The 22,019-nt window shown below is 37.7% G+C and overlaps 1 pseudogene; it reads right to left on the bottom strand.

Moving 5' to 3' along the window:
* Positions 1 to 8,535: 8,535 nt before the first annotated feature.
* Positions 8,536 to 9,209, bottom strand: LOC148829287 (uncharacterized; annotated as a pseudogene).
* Between the last annotated feature and the right edge of the window lie 12,810 nt (positions 9,210 to 22,019).

The following is a 22,019-nucleotide window of genomic DNA, read 5'->3' as shown; positions in this document are numbered from 1 at the left end:
TTGTCACAACTGCGTCTTACAGATTTTAAATCGTCAGGATTTTCTAGATGGCCAAGGCCTCGCGGTGGATGCTGCAGTTCATATCTGGAGCAACCTCTCTAATTCGTGCAACTACAGATGCAGCCATTCAAAGTGCGCGGCACAGACACGTACCGGAGGTAATTGGATACGGCCTCACGCATCGTGACGCGCGATGGCGCAAAATACCGCGGTACCTGATTGGTTGACCGACAGGGGCACTCGTGGTGCGTTGGTCGGTCGTAGAAAGATTTAAATGTCTTTACTGTGCCCGTTTTAGTATTGAATATTTATATGGAATTTTACCACTGAAGGGAAATCTTAGTAGCTGAGCATAAAAAGAATAGGAGCATACTGTAACGCGTGTGAAGGCCATAAACGATATTAATTTTGGAACATAAACATACAGTATATGGCTGGTCTCGGTACTTTAAAGAAAAAATACACACCAGTATTCCATTTCTCCCTAAACATTTTAAGCATCGAAGTCTTTAACTAACATGATACCGGAGTCAACAAGCATACTTTTAGAATTTGATTAAAAGGGAATATAATTTGGTACATGAATATAATTATATCGTTATTAATTTCTTTAGATACGTGATTCCATATTATATGTGTATTTTTTCTTTAAAGTACTGAGACCAACCATATACTGTATGTTTATGTTCCAAAAATAATATCGTTTATGGCCTTCACACGCGTTGCAGTATGCTCCTATTCTTTTTATGCTCAGCTACTAAGATTTCCCTTCAGTGGTAAAATTCCATATAAATATTCAATACTTAAATGGGCACAGTAAAGACATTAAATATACATATACATACTGTATACAGTACAGTTTGCATACAGTAATATGTTTATGTTCCTAAATTAATCTCTTTTATGAGCATGTGAAAGGCATGGTGAATCGGAGATTCTCAAAAATTACTGTACTTTGCATGACTGGAAACAAATGCGTGATTGCGAAATGCTGTGGTGTTACTTTTACAAAGACGGTCAATGAAAAAAAGAATGTGGACCAGGGCAATACTTTGAGTTTACAGCTTGTCCAAGGTCATTCATTATTAATACTATTAGTAATATCTTCGTTAAAGACTTTGATGGCGACAGCTCAAACATGAGAGGTTGAGCTTTATTAGCTCCACCTTGCGGAAATTCCGGATACTATTATTTTACTTGCGGTACCACGTGGTATTATGAGGTACTATACGAGAATTTACAGTAACTCGCGGTAGGCTGCATCAAGCACACCGCAAAATAATGCGGTATCGCCCGCTTGTTTTGAATGGCTGCATCTGTATACCGCTGTGTCGGCTTCATTGCTCTAGCACCATCTGTACAAACTCCAACGCATTTTATCCAGTCGATGTCATTCTCTTTGATAAATTAATTCAGAAGCTGAAATACGTGCTCTCCTGTAGTTCCTGTTGGTTGTAGCTTACAGAACAGAAAGTCCTCATGGGACATGCCCTCAAACTTGTATCTAACGTAAAGTGCAAATTGGCCAAATTTACAGACTCATCTAATTGCAGTGAAAAGCATCTGCTAATCTTAACGCACTCTATCAGCATACTTTTGACATCATCCGCCATATCAATAATTCTATGAGTGACTGTCTTTCAGAGGAGGCAGAAGGTTGAGCTGTTTAGCAGCTTTTTCTCCACACATAATACATGTCAGCTCTTTTGCCAACAGTAAACAAAGTTCTTCACAAGTAGTGTGGGGCTTACCTGCTTTAGCAATCCACAAGCTTGCATTTTTCCCTGTTTCCATTTCAGGAGTCTGTCTCAGAAGTTAAAAGAAGTTTTTATTTCATGCGCATGGGAACGAAACACAGAGACGCTTGGTATATTTTTCTCAAATATTTTTAACAGTTCTTAAATATTTTTCTGTTATCTATCACACATTCCTGTGCTCACAAGATTGCCAGCATTCGTAGTATTTTAAAAGTGTTCGTTTTTATGCTTTCCTGTGCTTACAACATTGCCATTGTTCCAAAATCACGCACATTCTCCTACCTCCCTATTTGCTGGAGATCACTTTTTTAAATACAATTTGCCACTTATGCCCATTATGCACGCATTCCTCTACAATAGTATAGAATTATATTGTAGCTTTTGTGTCCACTCAGTATTAGCACACGCTGTATCGTAGTACGTACAGTAGGCTGCGTATTCGACACAAACTAATTTTATTAAAATAGAAAATATGAAAACCCGTCCCAATTTTTCAGTGTACACAACAAAGTTCCAGGGTCATATGGCATACTGCCTGGTGGCGCTCCGTGTACCACAACTGGTAAGCGTACCACAGTTTGAGAACCACTGATCTACACTGTATTATTGTCACGATCGTGATCCCTCCTCTAGAGGGCATTCCAACCCTTGTGTGTTTTGTCTTATTACCACATACACCTGTCTCTGGATTCAACATATTATTTATACCCGGTGCTCTGGAAGCTAGGGGTTCTGCATTGGAAGACGGACACCCGGAGGCTTGAAGGCATAGCCTTCCGATCGGCGTCCTGACCAAGCTCAGCCCAGGGCTCGGAGCGCCTGGACTCGCCACTCCATTTTTAACCTCCGTGTTCCTGTTGGAGTTCCCCCTTCCTGGGGATTTTAATTATCCTTGTCGTGGATGGACCTCCCGGCTTTGGATTATGGACTACACCCCGGTTTCCCTTTAGGACTTCCTTGGCTTTGTTTGCCAGCGTTCCCCCCTTGCACCTGGATTCCCTGTCGGCACCTCCCCCTGTTCGCCATCCCTTCCATTCCTCTTCTAACCGTGCTTTCCCCTTAGCCCCTTTCCCAGTCACTTCCAGATTATATTGTCTGCACAGGGTCCTAAACTATGCAATGTGACAATTATATAGCTAATTTATCTATACTTAAATGCATATGACCACAAAAATAGACTTGATGCATAAAAAAGTGCTAATAGAGAGCCTCACGCTTTGCTTTGTAGCTGACAAGCTGTTCATGCAGTCAGTGTAGATTGCAACTTAAAGGGTGAGTAACGGGAGCATTAGACTGATATCAAAAGTGCATAAAAACAGCTTCTAGAGTAGGTTAGCGTTTCAAATTGCTTGGAAACATTTCATAATATAATAATGCAAATAGGTGAAAGAAGATGGATATTTTGTGCTGTTATCATGCCTTTACTGACTAAATTTGAATCATTAATTGAATGCAGTTGCCTAAGAATTTGGGTAATTTTAGTAATTTATGCCATACAAAATAAAGCATTTCCTATCAGCCAATAATAAGAAGATTGATAGGCTCTCAGTAAATTTGAAGGCAAGATCTTGCCAACTTTGAGAAGGAGAAGGCCTGCATCCATTAATGTTATAATTCAAACTGGCATTATATACTCTTCCAAGCCTGAAATTATTTTGTTATGAATTTTTTTTTTACATTCACAATCTCTTTCCCTTAACTGGGTCCTCAAAAGCACTTGGGATGGGGGTTGAAAAGCACTTTTACTTCTTAATATACAAAAAAATTTCAGGAAAATGAAATGTTTCAGCTATCTTTTGCCTTCTTTATACAGTATATACTGTAATCTGAACTTTGAACTTGCACTTTACTCTTCAGTATTGCCAGCTGAGGTAGTTTTTAGTCTCTGAGTGACAAATAACTAGTCAATTAGTGATTTGTGTGATTTTAGCTCCCATTGCATAAGCATTGATTTTTGATGCACGACTTAATTGCATTCATATTTTTATGCATCCATATTGCATGAATATTTCAATGACTCTTTGGTTAAAAATACTTTTGACAGTGTTGTGATATTTATTGCTGCATTTAGGAACATTATTTTGACCTTCATATTGTACTGTATGTACATACTGTATAATGAGAGCCATTTAAAACACAACAAAAGAGTTTCATTGCAATACCTTTCATTATATTTAATTCAAAATGCTGAACACCTTTGTCTTTGACAGTATATGAACTGACATTATGGGTCAGATTTAATATTTCCATTGAGATTCAGACTGAATATGTAAGAAAAATACATATCCTCGAGCTCTTAATTTAAAATGTAATATAGCCAAAACATTTTGTCAAATACACAGGTTCAATTCATTTTCCAATCAGTAACTGGTAGTTTTTATTTTTTAGTCACATTTATTTTGCAAAGTCATTCTCTGATCTTGTTTGCTCCTCGAATATATGTTCTAAGTATAGTAAGGAAAACCACACCATCAGTTAGAAAAAACAATGTAAAATGTATATGTAAAAAAACATGTTCTTAAAAATAATACTGACAAAAATAGTTCTGTAACACTCTCATAGAATAAACAAACAAAATACATTTTTAGCAATTCCATGCACAATAATTTACTACTGTACATATTCAATGCTGTTTTGTGTTTTATCTGGGTTGCTTTCAACAGGCACCTGCTTTAAGCATTACATTATGTTCAAATGGGGATAGATTCCAGAAAGCTGTTTCTTTCATACAAAATACGTTTGGCAGTAATTGAAAAGGTGAAATTCTGTAAGAAGGAAAAGTGTTGCAAGTGGATGTAAGGATGATGACATAAGCCTTAACTAGGCTAGCATCCCCAATTTCACACTATACTGAAGTGAGATATAGGAGATGAGTCATGAACATTTCTTTGAGTACACATCACACATACTATACACAAGTGCTAAGCCCTGTCAGTATTGATTAGCAAAATGTAATGTATTGTCATCTGCTGCTTAAAAAAATATTGTGCTAAAGCTGTCAGATTTTTTTCTGTTTAAAAATATATATTTTTAGTGCAAAACCTTATAATTGTTTCCACCACAGTTAGAAAATGTAGGTGCAAAATTAAGAAATTCTATTCCATAAACTCAGGTACTATATACAGTACTTGTACTGTATGTTCAGTATTTTCAGCTGTATGAGAAAATCAATTTCCTATATGTAGTTTGGTCAACCTAACACTTAATCAAAGCTACCTGTAAAATCTAACACAGCTAAAACATTTTACATAGTCCATTTTACACAGTCGCAGTCCTAGAATAAGTTACTTCAATCTATACATACTGTATAGCATCAACGTCTTCCTAGGTTGTCAATTTACAGATCAATTGCAATTGTTGTACAGATCAACCAATTGATTAGCTAGTGCTACAGAAACATCAGTCCAAGAATTTCTACTATATATTCCAGTCAGGCATCATGAAATTTATTAAAACACAAAGTTACACATTAAATGCATTTAATTACATGCAATATGGTCAGCACAGAACTCACAACTGAAAGTTATGCATTGTTTCTATGTTTGCTTCAATATGGGAGGGCTTTCCAAATAATTTATTCCTCCTAAATTTAAGGTGTTTTTTGATTAAACCAGAAGAAAACTCTGTGATATCCCAGGCATCTGGTTGGTTTACTGTTAACCTCCTGTCTGAGATGCTAAGATTATTAGTAATAGTAAGATTAACAGTTTCTGAGTACATAATGTTAGAAGCTAGCCTGTGGTCAACAGAGAATAAACGGCCAAGATAAGGGCTCTACTTTGCCAGTTCATGGAAAAAGTGTGGACAACCTTGCAACTTTGCCTTTTTATATGATGTCTTAAACCCAGTTGGTCTGCTATTCAATCCCTCTCTCACTTGGCTGTGGTGCGTTGTATCAGTTGCTAAGGGAAGGCAAGTGAGTCAGCTAAAGCAGTGGAAACTTTGGTTCACCTTATAAATACTTGAAGAGCCCAACATGGTGAAATGTAAACCATGCAAGTATTCCATCATGTCACTGGAAGAGTGGATCAGGTTTTCAACTTGACATGCCAACACTGATGCTGTAATTAGTGACGTAAGGACTGTAAGTTATTCATGTGAATTGTTAGAACAAAAGCACAGTCAGCCAGGCGATACGCAGTGTTGGACAGATTACCTTCACCAACTACATTTTTTCTACCTTTTGAACTTCCGACCGATGACTCATACCTCATCAAAAATTGTACATTGCAATGCTGCTTTGTGTCAATATTAGTATGCACACACAAAAACGTCTAATGGTTTAAACCTGCTGTGTTTTGAGTCTAGGTATAGCCTACAATGAAATTCTACTCACTGTTTCTAATTAACAAAACTCTTTAGCATTTGCTAGTTGCTGTATGGTAAATGTCTTGCAAGATATGCATCCAACATTAGGTTTCATTGCAAAAACCCATACAAAAATCTGTAAAAAAGCAGCCTTAGGCAGAAAACTTGTCAGCATTATAAATAAACAATATTAGCTATTGGTTTATCATGGGTCTTCTGATATGATAAATCCCTAATGTAATTTACACACCTAACATAAAAACACTTAGAAATGAAATACAGAATTCAGAAAACAGAAACAGAAGTTACCAAATTTGTTTAATTACATTCCACTCCATGTCAACTGGACATGAAAATGACAAAGATCTTAGTTGTCGGTAGGACGTAAACCAGCTTTGATTTCTGTTGTCATTTTCAACAGGTTCTACTACTGTACTTTACTGAGAAAAATCATTAGAAAAAATGCAAAAATGATTATTTATATAGGAAGTGCTATGATGTGGCCATGGGTGGTAATTTGTCAGAACCCAAGTGCAATGGACGCCTGATTAGACATGACTGGTCAGGGCTTGAGCACTCTGGGATTGAAGGAAAGTGAAGAGAAACTAGGTGATAATAGAATAACTGATTACTGGCTGCCAGTACATGTAGTCTGCAATAATGGAAAAGTGGAAGGAAAATATAATCAATAAAGAACTGGCCAGTGTAGCAAGGATTACCCCAGTTGGTCAGCAAAGGAAAATAACAGGTGAGGTGTGTTGGAGAAAACGGCTCATTGCATCCCTGGTGAAAAAAGGAAAGGCTGGCTTGGCACATCACCAACCTTGTACAAACTGCACAAGTCATGGAGGGCAGCCCTCTTGAAAAGTCAGGGATAAAGGTCGGCACACCTGGCCGGAGCACTGAACAGAAAAAGAGCCACCAGGGATAACTGCTGCACTTCTCACATAGTGGTGAGGCAGGAAAGGACCAGCTGGTGGTCCAGTTGTAGGGCCCGGAAGCCTGGTGATTCAAGCCACACCTCCCAAATGGGGGGTCTCCTCTGAGACCAGGCCAGGCATGCACTGTCATGCACTGCTCTGTTCCCACTGCTGAGTTTCCCAGGATTCTCACTTCGACAGAATCGCCCAGGTGCAAATGCAATTGGATACCCAGGTGCCCTTTGGATGAACTGAGGAGACATCAGCAAAAAATGGGTGACAAAGCCTGTCCTTAGTCCCCTCACTAGTCCAGGTCAGCACAGCTGCAGGGAGTGGCCCCATTCAGAGCCCCGGATCAAAGGAAAAGCTCAGGGAGCTCGGGCTAATGGAGTGATACTCACCTAGCATCGGAATGAGAACAGAATGCCTGGTTTCCTAGGAAGGGAGAGAGCTCCACTGGGGCACAAGGTGGCAAGTAAAAAAAAAGCAAAGCAGTGAAAAGCAAAGGCGACCAAGACAGCCCCAGAAACACAAGGCGAGAGAAAAGAAAAGCCCTAAAGATCTGGAGAAAAAAGGTGCCTCAAAAAGAAGCCAGGAAGGGAGCAGAAAAGAAGGAAGTTGGATAAAAAGACTAAAGTGAAGGGCAGGACTCTATGGAACAGAAATGGAGTTGCAGGGCTGAGGGAAAGATGGCTGCACAGAGAGAGCCCTGGTATCTTGGATGACGAAAGCTGCCTCCCAAAGTGGGTCGGAACCACAAGAGAAGATGCCAGAGGGAAAGAGTCCAGGGTTCAGGGAGAAGGACTGGAGCTGCCATGCAGACTGGAATGCAGAGCGGAGTGCAGACTTTAACAGGAATGGAAGCTGGGGAGCAGAGCAAACTGAAGACTTGAAGCTGCAGTACAGGCAGAGTAACAGAGCAGACTACAGAAGTGGAGGCTAATTCAGTGGAGAAGGGCGAGGGAGGTATAAATAGAGCTTGGAAGAACAGAACTCTGGACGTTCTGCCTGATTATTAGGGATTGGGAATATTCGGCTCTTGGGGTGTACTAGATACAACACAAATGAGGAGAGAGTGAGAGCAGTTCTGCAACCTGGAAGAAAAATGTGGTGAAATGAATAATGACAAATCACAATCAAAGCGGTGCCTCAGCAGTAAATAGAGAAGCACCAATTGAATAATTGATTTCATAATTAGTAAGGATCGCCAGAAAGAGATCCAGGGAAAGCATCAAGTCATAGGAAATCACGAGCCCTCATGAAAATGCAACATTTTTCCAGGGCAACAGCTAGCAAAGGGACGTCGCAGGACAGTGGTCATAACAGGAGGAAATGTTTTCCTCTGCTGTGTTTTGCTGTGACATGAAAAAAGGAACACGGACATGTATTGTATGTGCTTCACAATTGTGTGAGGTGATTGGTAGGATTTTACTCTGTACTATTATAGTTTTGGCTCATGATCACATTTTGTGTTAAGAAATTTCAAGACACTTCAATACACCTCAACTTAGCAAACAAGCATCTTCTTCTTCTTCTTCGCATTTTCCCACTTATGTGGGGTCTGCTTGTTTGCACCGATTTTTCCACTTCGTACGGTCTGCGGCATCTCGGCGGGTAACTTTTATGAGGCGCATGTCGTCTTTCAGCCGATCCAGCCAGCGCGTAAATGGTCGTCCACGGGGCCGGCGGCCTTCCACATTCAATTAGAGGGCGGTCTTTGCCATTGATGTGTCATTGCTGCGGAGCACATGTCCATACCATCGCAGGCGCGATTCCCTCATTTTCTCAGTGATGGAGGCGACTCTGAGTGTTTTTTGCACCCCTTCATTCATGACATGGTCTAGTCTTGTCAAGCCGAGGGTCCATCGCAGCATCTTCATTTCCATCGTATGGAGTGCCTGTTCATGTTTCTTTGTCGCTGGCCAGCATTCAGTTCCGTATAGGGCCACTGGTCTGACCACTGAGTGGTAGACTTTGGATTTTAGGCGTAAAGGGATCTTCTTGTTGCATAGTACTCCAGTGACCTGCCGCCATTTCATCCAAGCGGCGTGTCTTGTCGTGTCTTGGCGTCTTGGAGGGTAGTGCACTCGGAGTTGACACGTGAGCCTAGGTACTTGAACTATGTCACTTTGCTCAGTTGGACCCCACCAGCTGCAATTGTGCCATCGGTTTGATCACCGCATTCCAGGTACTCCGTCTTAGCAAACAAGAATATACTGTACATATATATACTCTATTCTCAAAGACAACAATTTGCATTCCAAACATGCTATTATATAGTTTTAATTAAGTATAGCTTAATATATTTTGTGTATTGAGGTAATCAATACATTTACCGTAACCTGACAAGTGAATCTCCTTCCCCCCAAAATAGTATTTTCATTTTCCAGCCACCAAACATACAGTAGTACAAGTATCATTGCAAAACAAATCTTAGTTTATCAAAAGTATTACACTTAATATATTAATCAGTATGTTTCACATACTGCGTACCAATAGCTTTTTCTGCAACTGCATATCTGTCTATTTCTATAATATACTGTAAATGCAGATGTACTGTATGCTTATCCAATGAAGCAATGCTAAAAAATTTCATCTAAATGTTACTTACGTTTGCCTGCAACACAGAAAATGTAAATCGGCTCTTTTAGATACTATTGGCAGAAAATACTGCCAAGCCTAAATGTCTGAAAAAATACTGACATGAAGAGGAAACAGCATTGAGCTATAAAGAAGAAATAAACACCTGAAGAAAGCACAGCAGCTGAAATATCTATTTTTCTTCTATCTGCTTTTCAGCATGTAATTAAACTGTATTATTTTCATAACAAGATATGCTTTTTATGAAAGTCAAATTGAAAGTGATATGTGTGGTTCTAATTTTTATAATATTTTGAATACTATGACAATTAAATGAATAAGAAACATTAAAAAATATATTTGAATTAATACACTTTAATATATATATATAAATTGTATGTGTAAAATAGCACATAATCAAAATTATAATATTATATCATCATCATCTACAGTACAACAACTATTATTATTATTATTATTATTATTATTATTATTATTATTATTATTCAGGAATGGTCTTTCGCTTTTGAACTAGCAAAGCCATTATAAGCCACTGGCTTTGTCTCTCAGATCAGCCAAGGACACAGTCTTGCCTGCCAGGGGGATTTTCTATTTCTTTGTATTTTCATGTCTTGGACTGCAGCCAGGAAAAGCTCAGGAAATTATAAAAAAAACATTTTGTTACGCACAGACTTTCTCCCTCCCCTTTGCACACTGTGGTATAGGCAGTGCATCCCTCCATCAGCAGAATAACCCTTGGTCACAGTTGTCCAGATAATGAATGTACTGCCTTTTAACAGCTGTAATTTACTAGCTTATCTTTGCTTTTAGTTCTCAGTGGAGACTGTCATGGTTCAACCAGATATTTCACTGTAACCTCTCTCGGATCTGTAAACACTAAAGCATAATGATTCTCTGCCTCTTGAGGCAACAACCATTTAAAACAACATTACCGAAAAGAGCCTCCACAGCAGGAAAATGTGTTTTTTGTCAACGTTGTACTACAGTATAGATCTGATTTGTTTTCCTGTGCCCTGAAGCCATGAGTTAAGATAACAGAATGATAAAATTACTATATATCCATCTTAGGTTTAGATTCTGCCTGTGCAACATTTCAAATGAGCCACATCGCTGATCACTCCAACTTTATATTGAATCCTCTGACGTTTATTCAGAATTATCTGTGTGTAAATAAACACACAAAACGCATTCTTTTATATCCAGAGACGGCAAAAGCCCTATTATCCTATTTTTTTACAATATATCTATGTTAAGGAATGGCAGGATGATATTCTTGGATCAATTAGCTGCTACCAAACAGCCTAAATTGACTGAATTGTCTCAACTTGTTTGCAACTGTTGTTATATTCTTATTTTTAAGGCAATTTGCTTCAGACAGTTACAGTATACTGGTGAAATATATTTTACAAAGTATTATTAGTAGTCTAATTATCTAGTCATGTTAATATGTTTACAGACGTGTAAAAATCTAGATTGCTGGAACCAAGGTTGAGAAAAAAAAAGTGTGAAATCTTCCTGTTGTTCATTCTGTACATGATAAGTCGGGATTTAACTGCAGTTTTCAATTTTCAATTTGATATATGCACTTGTGGTGCAAAGCCATACTGTCAACATTGGCATAAAATGACGCTTAAACTCATTTTTGATCCTGCCTATTAACATTAGCATGTATAATGACATAAAGCAGACAGAAATTCATATATTAATATAGAAATGTTATCCAAACATGGAATCTAATAAAAAAGACAAGTGTGGCATAAGAAATGAAATACATTAAATGGTTGTTTAAAGGGAAGATTTATTACACTATAGTATACAGTATTAAATATAGTGGATAGTCCATTCTTCCATTTCCTAACTGCTTTATTCAAGCTGGAGCTGGAGCCTATTCCTGCAAACGACGGACGCAAAGCAGAATAAACCCTGGACGAAAGGCTAGTCTATTACAGGGCACACACGGACACAGTAAGGCACACACTCACACCAGGGCTAATTTTACCACCGTGTGTTTGGACTGCGGGAGGAAGCATGAGCTCCTTGAGGAAATCCACGTGAACACAGTGAGAACACACAAACTGCATGCAGATAACACCCCAAGTCTGGAATTGAAACCAGGGCTCAGCGCTGCAAAGCAGTGGAATTTGAAACTAGGAACACTAGTGTTACTGTGTTAATAAGTCATCATTTAGTATTATTTTAGACATGTAAGTTTGTTGGTATAAAATACATAATAGAAATATAATTTGGTTTATAAAATATTAAATATTTATATTCTGAGGAGTCTCAGATTGACAGACCCCAGTTGTAGAAATGATAACAGAGTGATGGTGTACAGTACTGGGTTTAATTTTTTAGATTTAATAGATGACATCCTGAATTTGTGATTGTGCCTGGATAGGGCAACTATTGTTGATCTCTGTCAGACTCTGCAGGAGGATCATGAATCTTGTAGGAAAACAGGTCACAGATTACTCCTGTACATAAAGGAGCTGGCAGCATTGTCCTTCTGTGCTTCTCTGTCATTTCAGAAGGTCACAGAGACATCGATTGCCCGCATATTGCACTGTAATTGCCTCCAAACCACACAATTGCATTTAGAAAGAGAAAGAGTTTTGTACTTTAAACATGCAAATGACTGTTGAAGCATAATACACATATAAAATACAGCCTACATGGAAAATTCCCTGGCTCATTATGATGATAATATTTTGACATACATAATCCTCTGTGTTTATTCACTTCAAGGTACTAAATATGGAGCTAAAATGACTTATTACTAGATAGGATTGTACTGTTCAAAGCAATTAGTAATAACAAAGAAATGCTGTTTGAAAATCCTTTGTAAATAAAGCTGTCATTGCTATATTCCATATTCCTTGCAATGATACTACTTTTTATTTGAACACACTTACTCATGACATTTTATGTTATTAGATTGACCATATAAAAGAAACTTTGTCATCTGATTGTCTTATTGATAGGAAACACATTACAGGTTACATTGTAGTTAAGCTCAGTACACTGCAAATGCTCAGTAATAATAAATGATAAGTTATACTTACATTGTTGTTACAGAATGTTGTTGCATACTCTTAGTGCCCTTCAATTTATTGAAATACTGTATGAGATGATGGCTTGTATACCCAGTAGATATACAGAAGGATAATAATGGCTACATTATAAATTATTGTTATAATGTAAAGTATATTCATTAAGGATGAATGAATCTTCATCTTTATCATCTCCAGATCCAATGGAAATATCTGTATTGAATTTAATTTTACTGGATATCCATTACAAAAAATAAGTGACACAAAAATCAATAGTGCAAAGAAACACATGGAATCTCATTAACTCAATCCCAAGTTAAGACTCGCTTATTTCAGTTCTGCAAATCTGTCTTTTTGCATTCTAAATGTGTGAAGTTATTGTGTTTTAATTAAAACATAATTTAACATGTGCATAAGGTATTAAAAAGGAATATTGGGGAAGAGAGGCAGTAAAGTTAATTTAGAGAGATTGTCCACATGAAGACGACTCTGGACTCTAAATCAAATCTAAACTAAATAAAAATAACCTACCTCGGTTAAGTAATTGAGCAGACTATTGAAGACTTTTTTCCCCGCTCAATTTAGTGCTCCGACTTTGAACTAAACATTCAGTGCTAATCTTCACAGAACTGAGATGTTCATCCAACAACACCATTTTGCCTGTTGTATCCCTAGCACTGAATTAACAGTCTTTTTGCCAGCCTTTTCTCAAGCTGGCAAGTTATCAACCAATATTTGTTCTGTTTTCTCTGTCGCCTCCAAACCTACGGCTCTCCAACCTTTTCCACTGTCGTTTCCAGACAGCATCATTCTGCTGGGAGCCTTTGCAATAATTCAGATGGCATCATTTAAGCCTGCCTCTCCTTTGCATCCAGGCAGCCTTTTATTCCTGCTTCGCAATTATCAGACAGCATCAGTTTCAAACGGCCTGCGTGATTACTTCATCCTCTCCTTGCTCCCACCAAGCCTTCCTGAAGACTCCCAAGGCTCCTCTGAGAACCTGCGTGTGGAGCTCAGCTCGTCATTTGCCATGGCCCTGAAACCTCAGGGACTGCAACATACAGTAACAGAGTTCTATGTGTTCTACTGTATTTTCTATAGATTTAGTCTTGAGTGTAAATGACTGATCTGGAACTACACCACCGAAAAACAGTAAACGAGAAAGTGCCCTCAGAGCTTGTCATTTTAAAGACGTACTGTATGACAGAAGGTCCAACTCAAGCAGGAGTTACCACTGTGTTGATAGGCAATGTATTCACAAAATAATGGGATACTGTAGTAGTAATGTGACCAGCTTTTGCCACAGATATTTAAAAAAGTGTGACTCCTATCTAAATCTTGTTAAATGATGTTCATGTTCCATGAAAAGAACAGTTGCATAGATTTTTCTGGAAAGAACAGTCTCGCGGGTGGAAGCTGATAACAGTTCAAGTTTCACTACACCTTTTGGAAGAGTTTAACAGACAATGTTTTGATGCAGACTTGGGAATCCTGTGAGACAATGAAGGCTGCCTTTAACATGTACATGTCCCACTGATAAAGTTTTTTACTCCTTTGCAAGATTTACCTACCCCTTTCTGTCTCATAATAAAATTCAGAAGGAATTATAAAGCAAATTTTAAGTGAAAAATCACCCTCCAAAAATGCCCTCTAAAAGTACTGGCACAGCAAATTTAACTGTTGCTTTAAAATGTGCTTTAAAGTCAAGCTATTTGTATTTGTAATCATGAAATTAATATGAATGATACAACACAATGAATGTTTTAGGTATTTCAATGCTAAAATTCTGGAATGTACAGTATTTTGTGGCACATCTCCTTTTTCTTGACTGTCTTATTTTATTATGTGGAAAGGGTAATTTATAATTAATTAATTGCTAACACTTATATAGTGCTTTTCTGGACACTCCACTCAAAGCACTTTACAGGTAATGGGGAGTCCCCTCCACCACCACCAATGTGCAGCAGCCATAGTGCACCAGAACACTCACCACACACCAGCTATTAGTGGGGAGGAGAACAGAGTTATGAAGCCAATTTATAGCCCCCTGCTGGCCCCACTAACACTTCTTCCAACAGCAACCTTAATTTTTCCCAGGAGGTCTCGCATCCAGGTACTGACCAGGCTCACACCTGCTTAGCTTCAGCAGGTTGGCAGTTGTGAGTTTCAGGGTGATATGGCTGATAGCCATAGCATATGGCCATATGATAAGATTCAATAAAAGAGTTGTCGTTCAATTTATAATATATGTTGCATTCACCAGTCATTTTTACTATATTTAAGAAAATGTTTTCAGTCTGGAGTGTTTACTGTAAGCAGTAAATTCAGAATCAATGTGATTTCTGACTTAAAGAGCCCTGCTAGGACAGCCACCTGCTTAAACCACAGATTTGCTCCACCCCTGTACAGCATGGTGCTCTCTCTGTTTTACTGGTTCATGGACTACTCATCAGGCCAAAAACAAGGCTCTGGTACATGGGTAATCATGCATTCAGACACACTGTGCAATGACTCTAGCTCCTACTCCCCGACACTACCAGGGACTCATATATTTATATCATGCATGAAAACGCTTAATATTTTCACCATCTCTAACAATTAATTTTACAGTTTTATTAATTTGTCAGTTGCTTTAAGTCTATTTGGATTTAGAACCATTGTTATGACCTTTGTATAAGAATCATCAGAAAAATAAAATGATACAAAATAAATAATGCATACTTACATAATCTTACATATTAATTTGTTTTTTGTTCAAAACTTTGTGATATTTCTGAAAGGTGTTATGAAAATAAAATACAACTTTTTGCTTTAATGCTACAGTATGTTTATGTTAACAGTGCACAAAGCACATAAAAAGGCTATCCAATAGTGTTAAAAGTGTCCTTTTTGCAAAGGTTACTTTAGATCCAGATTAATGCATTGAATTACATTTAAATAAATGTCACTATATCAGACCTGCAAGGTTAATGTTAAAAAATCACTGACATCATACTTTATCATATAACACATTAAATGTATTATTTAGCTGGCACCAAGTCCATCATTTAAGTTAACAACACTGAAGATCAAATTCCCTAAAGACAATAAAAGATAACCATAGATAAAAAAGTTCTCTTTTTCCACTGTGCTCAGCTTGCAATGTAATCTCATGACACGCACAGACATAAATGCACAGCACTATAATGGAAAAAATGACCATAAACTATTATAGTTTTAGACAGCAGTCTATAATCAGCTGTTAAGCATTTCCAAAAAGAAAAAAAAAACGTTCAGTCTGTGTCTTTTGTTGATCTAATGTCTTTTTAAAAGGTTTCCTAAGAAGCTGTGCAAGGATGTTGATTCACTCTCAGCTGTTTACTCGCTCCAGTTACTAAATTAAGGCATTTTTCCATTTGAGGCCTGTGGGAGGGTAACAAGCCAGTGTTCTGACTGGTACATTTTCCTTAAAGGGTGTGAAGCTGCACGTCTGGAAGATATTTTTCTTTAATCTCCAGACCATCTGCAACTCTTCTCTGCCATTAAACTTCAACAGAGGAAGAACTATTCAGATGCTGAAATAGCTGTCACTGGTGGCACTTCAAATGTACCAAAGTTACTTTGCCTGGAAGCAAGCTGTGGATTGCATTACTTTTACTGGGACTTAAATGTGCTCATGAACTACAGTATTTGGATAAGGCAATGAAACAATATAATAATTCTAATACGACTGAAGAAAAAGTAGTGACTCTCTGAATAATACATTGAACACTGAATATTGTCTTTTAGTTTCTGTACTTTATTACCTTTCTTGGTGTTATTTTCATCATGGTATAGTAACTAGAGGATGAGATCTAATGTCTTTAGCTATGATACATGTTTAATGTGTAAGTTCCACAGCGATAAAAAATAAATGCTCCTTTGAGCGAATCAAAAGCAAACCACGTGAATCACTAAACACAGTTATCTCTCATTCTGAAACTCAGACATTTTCAAATGTTTACCTTTCTTATCGTCTTAGTTACAATCTTAGTTACTAATCTTAGGTACAAACATATATAATAATAATAATAATAATATATACTGTATTTCATTGGCTGACGTGGATGGATAATACTTAATTACTAAATAATGACAGTCAGATTTACAATTACAATTTTACATTAAGTGGTATCAAATTAGAACGGCACAGTGGGCCTATGTTTAACATTGCTGCAATGGGGCCCTAGGTTCAATTCCTGGGGTGATATTTGCATGGAGATTGTATACTCTCCCTGTGTTTACATGTGTTTCCTCCAGTTTCCTCCCACAATCCAAAGACAATCTTAATAGGTTAATTCACTCTTGGAAAAACTGGCCCTGGTGTGAATGAGTGTGTTTGTTTACTGTGTGCATCTTGGGATGAACTGGCATCCTGTCCAGAGTGTACTCTGCCTTGCACTCGTTGCATACTGAGATAGGCTCTAGATCCCCCACATCCCTTAAATGGATGAAGCAATTAGAAAATGGATGGCTGGTATCAATTTAATAAAATGTAAGTGGAACTACATGAATCACTTTAAATTTGCTGTTGGGCTATATGGGCGGTTACATAACTCAGATGTACTGTATACTATGAACATCATTTAAAAAATTATGTATTTTTTAGGCTTTCTTAAATATTTTCACAACTTTTCATATCATCATTTCATTAGTGAAAATATGCAAGTGCATTTATAAAACTGCTATTAGATAGACTAAAATAATTGTATGGTAAAATTTAAACCTCCACATAAAGTACTGTACATCTCAAAAGGAAACTAATAGTCTATGAGGTGAACATACTGTAGTGTATATGCATTTCCATAGGAATTTGGGTGTACCTACTATAGAAGTATGCACAATTATAAGACAAAAATGCGGTAGGTGAGTTTTTTTCTGGAAGGGTCAATAGTGTTACAAAGTAACTCCAAACAATCAATATTTTCTGTCAACTTTCCACTGTCGAAGCATTTTGTGTTGAAGGATTCAAACTCTAAGCCTGTCACTGTTGTCGATTTTTGTACTTTGGAGTTCCTAATGGAGAGGGGCCATCCCATTAACAAGGTTTTATTGAACTATTAAACCAGGGACAGACTACCATGAAAGTAGGGGAGTGCTTTTCTAGTAATGAAGATACAAAGGTACAGGAAAACAAAGCAAAACCGGGGCAGAGCTCCAGCAACTTATCTTTGCCTGAACTACTGTACAAGAACACTTGTTCCCAGAAATGAGAAGGGAGAATGTTCTGGGGTTCATTGCCATCTCCTCAAATACAGTAACCTCTAGGTGATGCCAGAGCAGACTCTGAGCGTGCATGTGTAGCCTGCAGTATACGAACCAAGATTCATGTGAGAAGATATTTTTGTTTTTTCTTAATTCTGGCTGCTGTCTCTAAAAGTGAGGACACTAGTCAAGAAGAGAACTTTATTGTCGATAATAAAATATAGTAGTTTAGTAAAATAAAGTTTTAATCACAATAAGTTTGACATTAGAACATGCAAAATACGAAGCTGGCAAACTGAACAAAACTAGAGCAAAACACATGCCGAAAACACACACAAAATCTGTATTTTGTAATATTATTAGATTATGACATAAAATAAAATTTTGTAAAATCAATAAATACATGCTACATACAAAATACAGTAGATGACATTGGTGACAACTACTCTCCCTAACACCTCATGCACTGTGCTGTCCTGGTGCTCTAAACTCTAGCTTTTCTTCTCACATCACACCCATGCACGTTATCACTGACACCACTTCACCAAGGTCTCTTAAAGAGGCGGCACGTATTTTGGGCGCACAGTGGGTTCTTACCACTTGGTTACACAAGGAAATCATTGGCTTTCGCAGTTGCTGTTTTTCAGCTCAACGAGATTCACTGACTGAAAAGAAGCCAATTCTGGAAGATCACTCATTCTCACGTGTGTGCAATATGCAGGAAATTGTAACTGAATAATTCAACTTTGTAGAGAAAAATGGGATTTTGCACCTTCACCCTTACCCCCAAAATGATAAAACATTTGAAAAAAAAAAGCAATCATCAAATCTTCTGCTACATAACTTGATAATCATGCATACAATATAGGCATCATCAAGTACTAAATGAAGCTATAAGGAAAAGCATCCAAGATACAAGATAATATATTTTTAGAACATTGCCTGATTATCTGGAAATGGATTAAAACAGACATATTGGAAAATGTTAAATCTTCCAGCGAGAAGATAATATCCACTGCTTGAAACAGATAAGGCTTATTGCCTTTCTAGTGTTTTTCTCCAGATTTCTGAAGAACCTCTCAACAGATGGCACGAGAATGAAACTGTTCCAAAATTAATATTATCACATACGGTTTTGACAAAGTAAAAAATAAAAAGATAAAGAAAAAAAAACAGATCTGGACTTATTTTGTTGATCATAGAAATTTCCTGTAATCTATTTTTCATTTCTTTAAAGTACCATAGAATCTATCAAACTTTGAATATCAATCCGTATTGAACATGAATAAGCGGATGCCTTTTCTATGGCATATTTTGACAAGATCTGCTAAATGAAAGGGAGAAAAAATACTGTACATGGAGTTACTGTTTATAGGTCTGATAATACATACAATAATATAACACATAAAATGCATTTCAATGTTCAGCACTTCATGAATTGGCTTTTTCTGTGTTATTGTGGAGAAAACCTCTATTACACTTTGAGCATAGACTCATCCTAGTCATGCTCATCCTCTCTAATACACTGGTGTGTGTACCCAAAGCACTTCCGTTACCAGACAACCATCAACCCAGCCTGTTAACTCATCGCTTCCTCTAGTAACAATGTTGGGATGGAGGTCTATACCACTGGTGCATAATTAAGCTATTATTCACCTTGTTAACCAGCAGATGTATAAACCTTGTGATGACAGTATCCCTCGCTATGTCAAACAGTTGCACCAGTGCCTTCATACTCTCTAGCACAGTGGTTCTCAAACTGTGGTACGCGTACCGGCAGTGGTACGTGGAGTGCCGCCAAGTGGTACGCCAAATGACCCTGGAACTGTGTCGTGTGTGCTGAAAAATCGGGACGGGTTTTCATATTTTGTATTTTAATACGTGTCGAATACGCAGCCTACGTACTACGATACAGTGCGCGCTAATACTTCAGTGGACACAAGAGATACTCTGTAATTCTATACCACTCTATAGGAATGCGTGCTACGGATGCAAGTGACCAATTGTATTTAAGAAAAGCTACTGTATCTCCAGCAAATAGGGAGAAAGGAGAATGTGCGTGATTTTGGAACAATGCCAATGTTGTAAACACAGGAATGCATAGAAATACGTGCTACGAATGCAGGTAATCTTGTGAGCACACGAAAGCGTGATAACAGAAAAATATTTAAGAACTGTTCTAATTTGAGAAAAATACACCGAGCGTCTCTGTGTTTCGCTCCCACGCGCATGAAATAAAAACTTTAAATAAATACGGAAATAAAAACGGAAACGCTGAAAAATGCAAGCTTGCGTATTGCTAAAGCAGGTAAGCTGCACTATTTTTGAAGAACCTTATTTACCGATGGCAAAAGAGCTGACACGTATTATGTGTAGAGAAAAAGCTGCTAAACAGCTCGACCTGCTGCCCCCCCCGAAAGACACAGTCATTCATAGAATTATTGAAATGAAGGATTATATCAAAAGTACACTGATAGAGCGCGTTAAGATGAGCAGATGTTTTTCACTGCAATTAGATGAGTCTGTAGTAGATTTGGCCAATTTGCTCATTAACGTTAGATACGAGTTTGAGGGCATGTCCCATGAAGACTTTCTGTTCTGTAAACCGCTACCAACAGGAATTACAGGAGAGCACATATTTCAGCTTCTGAATGAATTTATCGTAGAGAATGGCCTCGACTGGATAAAATGCGTCTGAGTTTGTACAGACGGTGCTAGAGCAATGACAAGCCGACATAACAGTGTAGTTGCACGAATTAGATAGGTTGCTCCAGAAATTAATGTACGCATTACAACATCCACCGCGTGACCTTTGCCGTCAAGAAAATGCCTGACGATTTAAAATCTGTTAGACTCTGTTGTGAATTGTATCAAGGCTCGAAAAATTAATTCACATCTGCTTTGCTCAACTAAACAGGCTCACCACTCTCACTGAAATGGTGCTTTTTTATTAGTTGTTGTTAATGTTTTTTTTTCTGTAAAACACTTTGAGAAGCCACCTTTAAAGGCGCTATATCAAATAAAGTTTATTATTATAATATTTATTATATGTATGTGTGAGTGTGTGTGCACGTGCGCTCATGTTGGTCATTGAGAATTTCTGGGGTTCCTATGAGATGATGACTTGTAGGTGGTACTTGGATGCTTTGGTTGAATTAGGGGTGGTACTTGGTCCAAAAAGTTTGAGAACCACTGCTCTAGCATATCTTTCTGTGTATGTTACAGTATTTCCTGGCTTTAACATTCTACCTTCATTTTTAGACAACACTCTCACATTTCCACTTGGCTTCTTCTGTGCTTTTCTGTGTTTTGAATTAGCTTGTTTTACTACTGAACACTCGCATGGATGTCCTTCTGTGTTTTAACTCTGTAAATTTCCGGCTTCGACCTTTGCCCTGCCTATCTAAGCACTCGAACTGAGTTCACTTTCTGTTTGACCTGCCTGACCTCTTTAGTAAAGTTGGTGTGACTAGAGATGCCATAAATATTTGGATAATTGTTTTGAGGAAAATCTAAAGACGATGAAGCAAATCGGATTGTCTTGGAGAAACACTGGAGAATTCCAGTGGGGTATGTAAAATACGTATGTGTGTAGGAATAACATAATTTCAAAATTAGTACCTGCATTTCAGCTCAAACTCAGACCAGAGCATTTGCAGGGAGTTGAAATGTCTTTTAAAAGACATAAAAAGTCATAATCAAGAACATGAAGTGCTTCTTCAGCCAGACTTGTGGGTGAAACTGTCAAACCACTTTGTAGGTACAAATCCAATGGGACCTTTCCAAAAGTTTGACAAGGTTCTGGGATAATTAAAGTACTATATTAACAAGGAAGAGCAAAAGGGGCCAGATAGCCTGTTCTCGCTCATAATCCATAACTGATCCTTCTTTTGTATTACAAAAAAGCAACATAAACAGAATCAATAACTGCAGCAAGACCTGTTGTATATTACACAAGTAAACAGATGCAGATTTACTTTGCATACTTTTATAGAAGTAATTGGTAAGAGAAAGCAACATAACATGATGATCTGTGTTTATCAACCTCTTAAAATGGTTTGACATTTTCTCCTCTGCTATTCCCCAACACTTGATACCATCATTCCAAATTATCTGCAATAGTGCAATAGGGGAGAAACCATGACAACAGACTTTCCAGA

The sequence above is a fragment of the Atractosteus spatula genome, chromosome 8 (genome assembly GCF_055471065.1).
Source record: "Atractosteus spatula isolate fAtrSpa1 chromosome 8, fAtrSpa1.hap1, whole genome shotgun sequence".
Lineage (NCBI taxonomy): Eukaryota > Metazoa > Chordata > Actinopteri > Semionotiformes > Lepisosteidae > Atractosteus > Atractosteus spatula.
This window is presented reverse-complemented; position numbering and strand designations above follow the sequence as displayed.